Here is a 15,232-nt window from a genome sequence, read left to right as displayed (position 1 = left end):
ATATACATAAAAACAGTGCAGGAATAATTTAATAATTCTATATTGATATATTTTAGCTCTTTGCCAAAAAGGCTTTCATTAGAAATTATGTATTTTTTAATTTACTGTTGACACCTACTGGACAGACATACATCAGAAATCACCATAAAAAACACTTCTTAGTATATTTCAATAGAAATATTTCTATTTCTATTATTATTATTATTATTTTCACCATCATCATCAATGTCAATGTTATTATTTGCAAAGATGTTTTAAATGTAGTTTGAATAATCCTTTCCTTCTTCTGATTTTATGGAACTAACTAGAGTTGCAGTGGGGACAATGAATTTGATTTCACACAACTCAGTGCAATAAAATACAGAATCTGTCACATGAGTTTTGTTCTGCCCTTGGCTGTGATTAGCAGCTGAGTTGCAATGAATTGTCGCAAGCCTGTGCTGATTTCATTATGTGATGTAAGTCTGGCCTTGCAAGACATGTGCCTAATGAGTAGTGTTATAGAAAAATATGCTTTGAATTCTGTCCTCTTATCCTACCTAACAGATCACATTTCTTTTCCGATATCATCAGTGAATTTTAATGTTACATATGACAAAACCCATTCTTTTCCAAGGAAGTTCATATAAAATAATACTTTATGTTTAAAATAAATGGAACTGTAAACTGTTTTATGACCCAGACTGAGCCCAGTGAAGTCTGTTTACTTACTTTAAATTGCTTACAGAAAACTGTCACAGTGGTTTATAGTCTGACCTTAAAGTATAATGTTTACAGAATACAACAGAATTAATGCTTCAAAACCTTCAAGGGTTTGTTTTTATTTGAACAAATCTCTGTTTTTTGTTTCTACTCATGTGGTTAATTATTTATTAGTTGTTTAAGCACAGCCACAGTATGTGTCCCCCTGAGGTCTGTAAAACAATAGAATATACCATATTAACTAAATATAGTTACATAAATAAGTAATGCCAGTTAATCTGAGTAGAAACAATTATACTAGAGTTCTAAACAAGAAGTGAAGTCATCACAATTCTCAGGTCAATGTGCAAACTTGTCTTTCAATGGCATAACATTTTCAAGAGAAAATAATTTAGATCTACTGTACACTGCTGCACAAAGAGGTAGGTCAAATTAATTAGAACAGGTAATTAGCAAGCATTTCCAATCAAAAGTATTTTCACCGATGTATTTGTTCAGTGGAATATGACTGTACTATCCCTACAGGACTGCTTGCCAGCAGTGGTAATTGAAATACTACCAACTTTCAATTTAGACTCTTTAAAAAAAGTCAGCTGGAGTCCTGTTAATAGTACAGACAATTTTCTTGTCAAATCTGTAAAGATGTTTCAACATTTAAATGACAGATTATTGTCATGGCAGCAAGGACTGTGCCATCTGGATCATGTGTAACAGAGAATTTGCAGGGGATTTTATATAAGGGACAAGCTGAATCCAGATTTACAGGTTGGTCCACTAACAACTTAAGACCTCAGCAGTCTTTCTCCCCGATGAAATTTGTCCACAGAACTTAGTACCGATCTTGACCTTATTTTTACCCCGTAATATAACAAAGTATAGAAAGCTATCACGAGGTGCTATTCCAGTTTACATGCTGCATGAATGCATAGCTCTGTTCAAATGTGGCTTTTAAAGTTTAACTTTTTGAAAAGAGCTGAATAACTTTCCTGACACTTAGCTTAAATCTAACTGTACTTAAGAGGAAAAAAAAGATCTACATCTCATTGCCTGGCAAAAATGTGGAAACCACTTATCATTAAACATTGAAATCAAGTTTTCAAATAAGAAAATGTCTGAATTGCTTCAACTGTTTCAAATATCCCCTGATAATAGCTTTTATTATTGACATGGCTCATGGTCATTTTGTATGTTTTGTGAGCAGTTAATTGCTTTCTGAAAGGAGGAAAAGAGAAGATTAATTATACAGTATATATTCATATACAGTATATATAGATAAATTCTAAATTTAATTTCAAGATTAAAAACATATACTATATACATATGCATATATACTATTATTTTATATAAACTAATAGCAAACAATTAAATGTATATTTTGGATTATTTGGTTGTAAATTCAATTATTTATTTTTCTGGAAGGTCTTGTATAGTAATATATTTATGCAGAATATACAAAGATTACAGCTATGGTAGATAGATTGATAAATTCCATATGTTGTGATTTTCATTTTCATGCAGTGACATTTTCATACACCATAAGGATATATTGCTGGAGTGTAGCATTTATAAATGCAATATAAAATTTATTGGTTTCTACGTAGGCCGGTCTGCTGATGTTAAGTCCTACCCAATAGGAAAAATCTGAAAAGATTATATTCAAGCTACGCCTCAGGGTATGAAAACATGGAACTGTAAGACAATAATGGTGGCATTGATGGATACCAAAGAAGCCAGGACAGGGATCTTTTATTATGTGAATTGCATCCATAGCTGCATGATAGATGAAGATAGTGGGCAGGGAGGAATGTGTTTTCAATGTATATCATTCCTCTGCTTGACAGGCAGAGACATCATGCTAAAACACATTGTCAGTCTAGAAGCTTTGGTCTTTCAGAACAAGTAAACAAGAACCAAATTTACGCATTTAAAAGAAAGAGCATTGATGGGCAAGACTTGCCACGATCTTTGTGGTTTAGAAATTATATACACAGTACGCTTTGTATGGCCTTCATCATTCCTTGTGTTTTCCTAGTACGTTTGGTCCTGAAAGATCCTAAATCCCTTTTTTTATTTTCGAGTAGACAAACCACTCAAGTGTGGTACTCACCTAGCAGATGGAGGATAGAGAAATTACTTGACCACTTAAATTAACAGCATAGTAAAAATTAGGTAACTCAGTCCACATTAAGCAAGACCAAACTAATGAAATTTAGCGCAGATACCTCTGTTAGCACCCTTACTTAATAAGATGGCACCTCCTATGTCACACTGGTAATTTAAAGTTTAAATAAACACATGAAAAGTATGTTTCGTTTACAATACTGAAAGAAACCAAACACCTTGGTCCCAGATAAAGAGATTAGGAAATCCAGGCCAGCAGATATTTTAGCAGTCTTTCATTTGGATTTTCCATCTTATTTGTCCACAGAACTGCTTGACCCATTTCCATGTCTGAACTGTCACAGAAAAGTCCTATTACAAGGATAGCTCCAGTCTACAGGAGTACAGCAAAGTCATTAAGCAGTTAATCCAAATGGGTTACACGGTTTACTAGATCAAATGTGTTATTTCCCTTTGACACTGTATGAAGAGCGGAAACATGTTTCAAAACATTTTTACTGTGATTATTTCACATCTGGAGTTGCACTTCCTCCCTTAAATCGGCTTTTGCCTCCGTTTCTCCCCAGAGATGGAATACCAGAGATCTCCCTGCTGATTGTGGCCTCTCTTAGTCCAAACATTCAATTTACAATTGATCTCCCAGACGTCCAATCACCAACAGAATCAGTACAAGCCCTGCTTAATTATCTCAAGCAGACTGTAGCCATAAAATAGACACTAGCGTGGAAAAGAAATTCACGGTCTTGAAGTATAATTTGGAAAGACTGAGTCATACACATCCCTTAAATTAAGCTAGTGAGGCATGCTGATCATATTACTGCAAGCAATTATTACAGATAGTTTACAAGAAAAATTAAAATGGATAATGAAAAGGAATATTGATAATAATATGCAGTTATACCAGTTCAGTGAGACTTGATTGTGTTAGTCCTTTTAAACAGTAATTAAAAGACCAATGAGTTCACAGTAATGTTAAAAGAAAGCCTAAATATGTCTTACATTATAGGAAATATAAAAACCAAAAACAATTTCTTCACCTCAGATTCTCTGGCCCTGTAATAATATTGCTGGAAACTGAAGATTAAAAGTTATATATGACCCCTTTGGAGCTCTCTATTGTGGTGTCAGATCACCAGGTATTATTTCAGCATGTACAACTCCATTTCTTTTTCCTATTCCTAGGAGCCAGAGGCAGTCTTGTCATTCTGTGTACATGGTCATTTATTGTTTTGTTTCTATAAAAGAATAAAAATAAAAGAAAGTTTACCAAGAGGTGATGTTTTAGATATGGCCTTTTTCAGTCTTTTAGTTGTGCAGGTGTATATTTTTGATTATTACAGAAAGATTTATATCAACATGGCCTCTGTCTGTATTATATGGGCCAGCGAAGCTGAAGTAAATAAAAATAATTCCTAAGATCAATCAGTATGCAAATATATAAAATTAAGAGCGTGATCCATTTAACTTCATTTAAAATAAATGCTCAATTAAAACTGATGTACTGTATGTAAATGGTGAAGTGAGATAAAATCCATGCCACTGATTTTCTAGGTACATTTGTAATGCACTGATACAATGGTAGTCTAGGCTAAGACGACTGCTCAGAGGAGGGACTGTGTGGTGTTTGCTATGCATTTGTGCTTAACCAAGTTTGTTAATGTTTCAGGTAATTGAAGAAGGTCATTTTTATAACAAAGAAAAATGGCACTTTCTCTGTAATTCTGGAGTAAATGTCTTTCCAGAACAACACACTTGGCACTTCTCTGTGTTAACCATAAATTGAATCTTGAGCTGTTCCTTAGGTATCCACTCCACTTACATCACATATATGCATCATAATCATTGTGTGGTATAGACATCTGCAGATTATCTGATTCTAACTGAATCAGCTAGAATGTTATTCTAAATACAAAGGACAGTAGGGGAAATATAATGAAAAGGACAATGTTTATTCTTCAGAACCCTTGCATTTCAAGTTTAATATAACCTCTGAATCAGTCTTCACATAAACATTTCATCCATGACCCATATTTATATCTGGCATTCTATCAACATATTATCTGAGCACACATGAATGGTACATCACCAGGCTTTGAACACATCTCCGAGTCATACTATATCAACACAATGATCAGGTTAAGCAGGGTCTATTGCAAGACCTGAAGTAAACAGGTTTTATATTTATTAAATGCACAGCTGTTAGTGATTATAGCTATTATTTGTCATTACTCACAATATCAGTCCTGCACAAAAATGTTTTCTTGTCTGACAGAGTTCGAACTCTGAAAGAACAAGATAGATGACTGCATACTATGCCACCTGAAGAAAACTTGTTCTCTGGCTACCTTCTGTGCAGTGTAATTGAGGGCGAGGTAGTGAATTTTCTCCTTTTGGTATTAGTGTGCATTATAGGTCTTGAAATATTTATGTATTCCTTTGAAAGAAAAATAGACTCTTAACATCTCACTCTTATTACATGCGATTGAAGGGTTATGTCAACAGCAGATTTAAGCAACCTACTGTGAATATTACTGCTTTGAAGGTGCCATCTCTGCCTTGAATTCCAGAGCTGAAGATAACCGCCCTATTCTATAATAAATGAATACAATAATTTCACTTAGAATTAAACTGTCTCATTATTAAAGTAAAGGTTTCATGAATGATTTCCCCTGTGTGCTGACAATGTCTCAGCACTCTTTTCTTCAAATCTAGGTATCCGTAAATATGGGTAAAGGTATCTATGAGCAAGCTACTGGGCCGAGAATAAATGAAGAAGTGTTAATTATATTTTTGCAATCTGTGGAATAGTTTGCACTTCAAAATTACAGGAGCTCAAAAGCCCACAATTGTATAGCCTTAAAAAATTGCACCTCCAATCCAGAAAAACACTGGATTTGTAATACAATATATGATGTTATATCTTTTATATGTCAGATTTGTATAACATGTTTATGTAGTTATTTATGTTTTGGATGTAACTAGAACCTTTATGTAGATTCTCCTAATTTTTTGGTTGTAGTTATTTCTGATTTTATACAGAACTCACAACTGAAGTTCAACAGCTGCACAATAAGAAATCAAAGAATCTTTGTATAGCTTATCTCCACACTCATATACTTTATAAATTCAAACGGAAAAACATTCTAGAGTTACAATGAGCACTATTCAGGTTGCAAGGTTAAAAACTCTTAAGTTTTGTTATTTTTATCTGAAGGCCTTCATCACATCCTACAGCAACCATTCTTTAATTTGTTTCAGAAAAGGTCTCTCTGTTCCATGTCACCAAAATTTAAGAACTTCCAATTTAGGCACATCCTTAATTTTATTTCTCATTATGCTTTTTGAAGGATTTCAAGATAATGGTATTCCACTGCAGAGAGCTAAAACCAAATATTTAAGTTTTTATTAAATAGCAAGCCAGTGCTTCAAAGTGAAGAGATTGTATATTTCTTTATGAACCCAATCATTTTTAAAAGTGTACAATGATTGTATTCATATTTTTAACACAGTATCTCTTTTCTTGCTACCAGTTTTTATATAAGCCTCATCCCAGATATGTAGTGCAGCATTTATCCCAACACAATAATTTCCACCGAGACAGAGGTCTTGCATTTAAAGTCAAATTATGGGATTTATTGTGTAAGACGACAATTTCATATTTCTTTCGATGATGGGGTCTTATGCAGGTTTGAAGGTACATAAGAAATGTCTGCATCACTAGCTGTTACAGATTGTAGCATTAAATTAAACTTCAGCAGACTGTGAAGCACTAAGACAGATGATAAGGGTTTCCTCATGCTTGAGGGGAAAAAAGACTGTCTTGATAAAGTGAGGCAAAGCACGCTTGCTCAACATTTTTTCCTTAGTTTACAAAAAAAGCCATATCAAGAGTCTCAAAGGGAAAAAAGTTTGCAGGTGTGTTAGAATGTCTGTAAACATTAGTTTGCACCTGAGACTCATACAACTAAAACAGAGTACAGAAAACTAACTTAAACTGACATTTGTCTCTACCTGCCATAGAGTATTAATAAGCACTCAGAGCGTATTAGAAAAGACTTTCTAATTAACATTTTTTTCTTTACAAACTGAGTCATTTTCACAATGCATTGCTCAAAATGCCACATTTATTATTATCCATGTATCAACAATTTCCATTATATATTCATTATTAATTCCTATGCTTTTAAAATGCAGACATTAAAGTCCTTCTTCTCATATATAATGATGGCACCTAGAGATTCAATCACTTGCTAGTACTGTATGTGTATCTTGCTATGTCCAGGGTATAGTATTGCCTTAAGCCCTTTGCTTCATGGACAGGCTGCAGAATGCAATTATCTGCATTACATCAGCCATTCTCTAGTCAGTGGGCATTACCTGTGTCCTGAGTGACTGTTGGGAGAGTTTTATTAATGATAATATTATTATTAATTTAATAATAATTAAAATTGTATTATTAATCCCTTGTTCCCATAAGTACAATTGGTAGAATACCATCAGACTCTGGAGATGTGTTCATCATGAATGCCTTCTGATACTTTTAATACATGTTACATTTATGCTAATTACTATTACTCATATCTGTACATACTGTAGAGCCTCAGCCAGGGACATGTCATTTTCTTCCTTGGTAATCAACTGAAGAATTGTCAGTTCAATAGGAATAACAACACCCAAGAATTAATCATAATGAAAGGATTATGGAATGTTTCAGTAAATACAATTTGGCTTAACCTGCTTGGCTGAGCGCCACCCTCCTGGCCACAAGACGAGCAGGCTGGGACCCCCCTGCAGAATGAGGAGTGACCAAGGGGCAGCTGCAGAGGTGGAGACGGGGTGGAGGCGGGAGACAGAAAGACGTATTCAAGAGAGAGAAGGGGATCACGTATAGTATTTCTAATGTTTAAGGTGAGGAAATGATATCAGGAGTAATTACAAATGCTGAGAGCTAAGTCTGATTGAACTTGGCAGTTGTCATCCCTCCCAAACCTATAAACTCTATTTAATATATTAGCTATTTATCTTTTGTCATTGAAAGGTCATTGACCATTATCTCTGGGACACTTTACTTCATGCTTTTGCTGTTGGAATGCGGAAGAAATATTTATTTATTGTAGCTTCCATTGCAATATGTTTCTCTCACTTGACTTTTATCATATATTTGTGCCTGCTCTTGTAATTTATTGTACTCAATTTTCAACTAAATGACTGTATATTCATTATTAATCACTTTATAAAGTGTGTTTTCCCTCCTCATTACTTATTGATTTAGTAACCCATTTAGTAAATCACTTTCTAGCCATTGATTTGGTATTGGGATACTTCTTTGAACTTCAAGCAGAATATCTTTAAAATAACTACTACTGAAATACGGCTTGCTTTCCCAACTGAATCACTATTAATCCTAATACATTCTACTGTACTACTGTTTCCTCCCTGTTTTCTATCTTGTGTTTTAAGAATACTAGATCAATACTGCCATTCACCCATGTAAAAGTGGAGTAAGAAAGTAGTCATTAGCCATGTCTAGCATTTTGTGCCAGTTGCTGATGTTCCTAGTAATTTTTCCCATTGTATATCAGGAAAATTAAACTCTCCCATGCTCACTACTTTTTTTCTTTATACATACGTTCCCAATTTTATTATATTAGATTACATTCTAATTAATTATGTCAGAATTATTATCTGAATGTTGTTTCTGTAACAAATCACTGTGCTTTGAATGTTTTTAGATCTGTCCCAACTAGATTGTCTTGAGTCCTCCAGGTTAATTTCCTGCCTAATGTATAGTGCTACACCTCCATCACTTCCATCTTGCCTGTCTCTTGTGAACATTATGTCAGCTAATGTATTTATCACTGTATTTTATTATGGCCAGCTTGCTGTTAGCCATATTTCTGATTATTTTAATTATATCATAATTGCATGTTAATGAAGTTGTCTTCTGTTTATTGCATTTTGTTCCTATTCTCCAGGTTTTAGGTATAAGCACTTAATTACCTTTTAGTCTCTGCTATTGTGTTTTTCCATTGGTTTCTCTTTTTGTTTATGATCCCTTGTGTATTGCATTTTCTCATTTTTTTCTGTTTTGATTTGTTTTGAATTGATGGTGCCCATCTTGTTCACATGTAATTCATCCTATCTGGACAGATAGCCTTTGCCATGGAATGGTTTTCCATGGCCAAGAAAGCTGAAGCCTTCTTCAGTACACAATATTCTAAGCCATGTGTTCCGTTGATGGATTAGCATTAATAAACAGGCACAAGACAACAGTGATTCAGACACCTTAGAGGTTATTGTAGCTCGTCAGTTCTCAATACTTTTACTGCCCTAATCATTAGATTTTTGATAATTTTTTGTGACAAATGGCTAAATAAATGTTTCAGGACCATGGACAGATCCAATGAGAAAAACATTGTATTAATTAGTCAATAATTGAGATGTTAATACAATTAATACAATTTATTTTTGTCTATAAATTTTGTTTATAAATTTTGTTTATAAACTCAGTAGGGAGTCCAAATAATCAAAGTGAAACAAGTATAAAAAGGGAACGTTTTTCTGCAAATGTTCTTTTCTGGGTAAATCCAGTAATTTACAGAGATACAAAGCATCTTTTCCCTAAAATTGTAAAGTAATTCTATATAATGTTATGAAGCATCTTTAAGAATCTAGTTACAATGGTGACTTCTGGCTGGTGTCAACACTTCCAGCTTCAAAGCAAGGAGATATTTGCTGAGATGTACTGTAGGGGTCCCGGATTCAGTGACTGAGGCAATCGCAAACTTTACCTTGGTTTACCCTAGTTAATTAAGTTCTGGGTAAGTGATTAAGTGTCAATCAACAGTCCAGGAACAGGGCATAAAACAGGGCACCACAAAGGAAGACAACAAGACAACTAGGGAGAAAGAGAAAAGAGAGGAAAGCGAGCGGAAAAAGCAAGAAAAGAAGGAAGGCGAGAGGTCTCTGTTCCAGATTACCAGGATCAGACTGGAGCTAAGTATTTGAAGCTTCTTAAAGGAGCTTGCCATTCTGTGCTTTTTAGGGAACTCTGATTTCCTGTGTAAAGAATCTCAGCCTTTCCTGGTTAGTAGATGCAGTTTTAGAATAGGGAGGTAGGTTCATTTTGTGGCATATAGGTTTTGCAGAGCGCAGTCTAACCACTGGTAGTATTCTATTTGGTTTAGAAGGTTGCTTTCTCTTATTTTGGCCTTTGTAGGCATTATATAAGAGTATGACTCCTTGGTAATAGTCAGGGGTTTTCTGGGTTGTTAGAACGTTAGGCTTCTGGAACACCTTATTTGAAAGTCTGTACATAGTGTACCTTGTGTATTATATGTTTATGTTGCATTTACAAGTTGGGGGTTATAGTTATTTATTTTACTTTCTGAAATATCCACTCAACCTATTTTCTGATTTTCTCCATTTTCTTGACCCCCTATTTGTAACAATATCCATCCGGTTTTGTGTGACATCTGTAAATTTCACAGGATCCCACAGTAGAATATGAAATATATCACTTGTACCTCACTTAACATAATTTCTGACCCCTTTCTGCAGTTAAATGATATCACTGCGCCTACTCTTTTCAGTACATACATTGAGGCTTTTATTGATGTTTTGGAATTCTTATGCGAGAATGCAGATATAAATTTCATTCAGTGGTTGTTTGTTGAACAAAGAGACATTCCACTGCTAAGCATGGATAACATTTCCTTTGGATGGCTAACTGCTTAATGTCAACTCAGGCTTTTACTATTACAAACATCCCTGTAGATTTGTGCCGATGACCTTCAGATTTCAGAAACCTCTAAATGCAGCGGGTTCACTAGGAAGTAGAAAGTGACTGGAGTGTTTTTTAATCTTGCTTTGAGGCTTGTAACTGCTGCTGTGTCCCAGGAATTACCTGGCAATTGTTTTCAAAGTCGGGGGCATCAAGAGGAAACATCTTGAGCTGAAATTGCACATTTTGATCCCAAAATGTTACTTCTACTGGAAACCAGAGATTTTCTTTGTAAACCCTCTGACATTTTTTGTATGTTCATTACAGCATGAAGCGCAGGTAAGGAAAGTTAGTCATCCATGTGATTAGATTTTTATTTTTTTCTACTCTGGCCTACTCGTGCAATTTCAAGATACTCAAAATAAATTACATCTCCCTCAGGGATTTGCCAAATCATTTGTGCGGAGAAATTCTTATGAGTGGAATAAAGAGTAAAAATCAGGAAAAGTCCAAGACAACAAGTTTGTAACAAGTTCCTATGCTTAGTGTGTTCTGGAAACCGAGACCTTTTTTAATGCAATCCATATTTTATCCCTCAATTTCAATGTTCTACCACAGGAGACAAATACTCTGACTCTTTTTTGCTCCCTTTGCAATTTTTAGTCCATTGGTTCCATTTACAAGTGTGTATAATTAGGTCTCAGCAGTTTATATATTCAAACAGAATATTAATTTTGAAACTCTATTGTTCTTTGACACGGCATTCTGCCTCTTTACCTGCAGTTTAGTGAATAAATGTAACAACCAGGGGGGCTTTGCAATAATTGCATATCTAACCTCCTACTGCCATCTTGTGGCTTAAAAGCACAACACAGCAAGCCCGTCTAGGATGTCATCCGTATGTTTTTTAATTACCTTATCCATTACAGGGTCCCAGAGGAGCCTGAGCCTATCCCAGCAAGTAATGGGCACAAAACAAGGTACACCCTGGATGGACGCCAGTCCATCGCAGTGCACACACAGATGCAAAGATGTACACAATCAGACCAGGGCCAATTTTCCCAGATGTCAATTAACCTACCAGTATGTCTGCGGGAGGAAACCCAGGGTAAACTCACGCGAGTTTAAACTTTACTCTGGGCGGAGCTTGGGGAGAAAATACTCCCCATAGATAACATTCCAGGCCCAGAACAGAACACAGGGCTCAAGAACCGCAAAGCAGCAATGGGCACCACGCCACCTACTGTATCCAGGATATCATAAGAATGACAAAATAACAGCAAAAATCTGCAATAATTGTACTTTTGGTGTTTTTTTTATCAGGACTTTGAAATACAAGTCCTAACTTATCTCCAGTAATATTAACTCTGCTTTATTTGATAGTTAATGTGGGATTTGTTGTTTCTTTTCATGCTGTTGACAGAAGACACAGGAACATCTGAAAGTTAACACGAGCAGAACATTCTGTCTGCTGTGGTTTCCTGAAACATATTGATTGGCTAAGCTTATCAGCAATTTAATGACTGACTTTAATGGGCTGTCAATCTTTTTTGTAAAAACCTTTTTGCCTATTTCCAGGCCTACAATAATAATAATAATGGTCACTTCAATTGTATGTTGTGATACTTTCAGGAAAACAAATTACATTAGGGTCAGTCATTAAAACTATTCTATCATAAGATAGTACACCTCAAGGTGTTAAAGCTAAAACAATGATATTTTCCCATTATAAAAGAGCTACAGTATGCTTCTTGAAGTGTAAGCAAGATAAAACTGCCTTAATTTTTAAGTTGTCTCTAGACATTCAGTAATATTTATAAAACACAGCTTGTTGTAACAAAAACGTCAATAATATACAGAAACATTTGTTGCTTTAATCAAAACAAGCTTTCAGCCTAGGCATGCCAGGACACACTCAATGATTTTCTCTTTCTCTGTGGATGTGTTTCAACTAGCTTAGCAGTAATTTAAAGATTAATACAAGTACAAATGAAAATTATATGATTAAATAGATGACAAGAAAAACTTTCCATGTACAGTACAAATTGCCTACGCCAAAGTCAGTTCCTTCTTGTTTTCCTGTAGTATTGAATATATTCTTCAGTTTGATCACTCAAAACTGTTATATTAACAAAGAGAACAGAGGAGATACAGTATCAAAAGACTTCTTAGCACTCCAATAAGAGGAGCAGAAAACAACTTGTGTAACACATGACACAACAATATTCTAGTTCGATACTAGTTTTAAGAAAAAGTTAGAATATGTATAGAAATAACCCATCTATTGTAAAACACCAGCAACATTTCTTTCAGATTGTCTGTTAGATTTTTGGAAACCACAAAAATACAAGTCAGAAAAATAGGAAAGATATGAGTATTTGCTATTACAGAATCACAGAACAGTAGTGAGCAAACTACAGAATCACAGATAGCACATTTAGATTTCTTATCTCATTATTTAGCAAGATTCAGCATTAAAATGACTGTACTTTAAATTTTAGTAATGACAGCCAGCATCAAAGATAGTCAAAGAAACTACTTAGCTTAAAAAAAAAACTTCCATAATTCTGGATACTTGAAATTTAACTGATTTTTTCATCAGGCTGCTGAACTCACGGCTGAATTGACACATTGAACTAAACAGTTAACATTAAAAGGAACCTGAAAAAAACCTCAATTCCCGATAAAATGTTAGAATATGAAATAGCTGGAAAAGACTGCTTAACAGCCCATCTGTATCTAAAGCAGGATGAAAGAATTATTTATCAAACATTGATTAAGAAGTTTGCTATGACCTAATTAATTCTGCAAGAAAAAAAAAAAGAATCTATCTTGTGCTGTCTTGTGTGGCCTTTTCCATTCCAAATGATGCGTCTCATAAACTCCTTCCTTTTGGTTCAATATGCAATTACATATAGCTGTCTTTTCTGCCAGTTAATTGCTTGGGCCCAAGAGATGTGATCAGAAAACAATTAACCATCATGGGCAGTACACAAAGTAGCAGTTTTAAAGACAGCAGAGAGCTACCAATCTCAACAAAAGCAATAAGCAATCACTATAGAAGCCTGCAAGAAACATGAAATATCTACTAAATACATCTGTAATGCATTTAGTAATCCATCATTAGTAAAGCAATTAGAAAAGCAAGTGACTTAAACATTTTCCAAGCTACAACTCTCTTAATTACTTTCACAACATACTTTAGAGTTTATTACTTAAATTGCATTTTCACTCTCAACTCCATTAAACCTATTTTGCATAGTTTTGTCACTATATTAAAAGTGCAGCAAAGCTGAAAAACATTCACCACCGTCATGCCTAGCCTAAAAATAAGGTCATACGCATTGCAGCCTGAGACACCAATATCACATGATTATTTAATACCAGCAAGGAAGTGTGAGTTAATTGACTACGTTGCCCCGAGGAAAATATTTTCTACTTTCAAGAAAAGGTATTTTCAAAACGTATTGACAGTTTAATAACGTGAAAACAATTTTGATCTTCGTAGTACGGTGCCTCATCATATAATTGCTCACATCCCTTGGTAGCGAAAGGAATCATCATTATTTGTGCTCCCTTTGCATGGACGAGTCCTTTTCAGGGTGTTTCGTGCAAAGCAGAATTATATTGTTTATAAAGGCATGTATGCTATTTATATTTATATTTTACCCTAGGTTGGTGATTTTATTAATAGAATATGAACAAGATGCATATATGCAAAGCTATACAATTCACTGTTTGGTTTTAGTAATTAATTCAATGTTACTTAACCCTGAAGACCTGTAGAATTAATTTTTCCCCATCTTTACCTTCCTTGTGCACCGACTCATGTACAGTAGTTGTTCATGCTGAATTGTGATTATGCCTACATTGACTTCTCTGTGTGTGGAGCTTTTGTGCATGTATACAAGGCTTCTTGTTGATCAGCTATAGCTCTAGGAAAATCACTGCTACCATGACTTTAGTCTTCTTCTAAGAATCACTGAGCCTTCATGAAATAACATGTTGCCAAGACAAATGGTTGTGGAGTAATTTAGAGAGATTAAATGGGCTGGGCAAGGGACACTAATCATGCCCTCTGCAATGCATCACGTCAAAGCCATCCAAAAATTGCACTGTTCAGATTTGTAGAAGCCCATTAATCATGAAATGATGTTAGCACTGGGTAAAATATAGATTTTGTTTGAGCAGCTCTGCCATCATTTAACCATCTAGTCTCAAGTTCAAACTTTAGTGGAAAATTGTGAAAACTATTTTAAAGAATTGTATGCACAGTGGGCTGTCAGTCAATGAAATACCATTATAAAAACCGTAAGTTCGGCAAATAAAAATCAGAGTGTATGTGGTTCTTTTGCGTATTCTTTACATACTAAAATATGTATATTGCACATCTGTTTTCTGTCTTTTAGAACAAAGAAAAATGTCTTTAGGCATAGCAGAATTCTCGTGTACTACAAAATAATTTCTGAATGCTCCTAATAGTTCAAAAGTGAACTGGAGAAAGGTACTATTGCAGGAAGCTTGGTACTTGTCATGAGGTGTCAGTTAAGTTCAGTTCCAGAAAGCAGAACTTTGTATCACTTTTGTCATCCATAGCAGTTCAGTTGAATTTATACTCTGAACAGACAGTCCAACTATCTTTTTTTTCAGTATTCAGAATACTTTAATTCACACCAATAAGAGAAA

This window comes from Atractosteus spatula, chromosome 17, assembly GCF_055471065.1.
Source record: "Atractosteus spatula isolate fAtrSpa1 chromosome 17, fAtrSpa1.hap1, whole genome shotgun sequence".
NCBI classification, from domain to species: domain Eukaryota; kingdom Metazoa; phylum Chordata; class Actinopteri; order Semionotiformes; family Lepisosteidae; genus Atractosteus; species Atractosteus spatula.
This window is presented reverse-complemented; position numbering follows the sequence as displayed.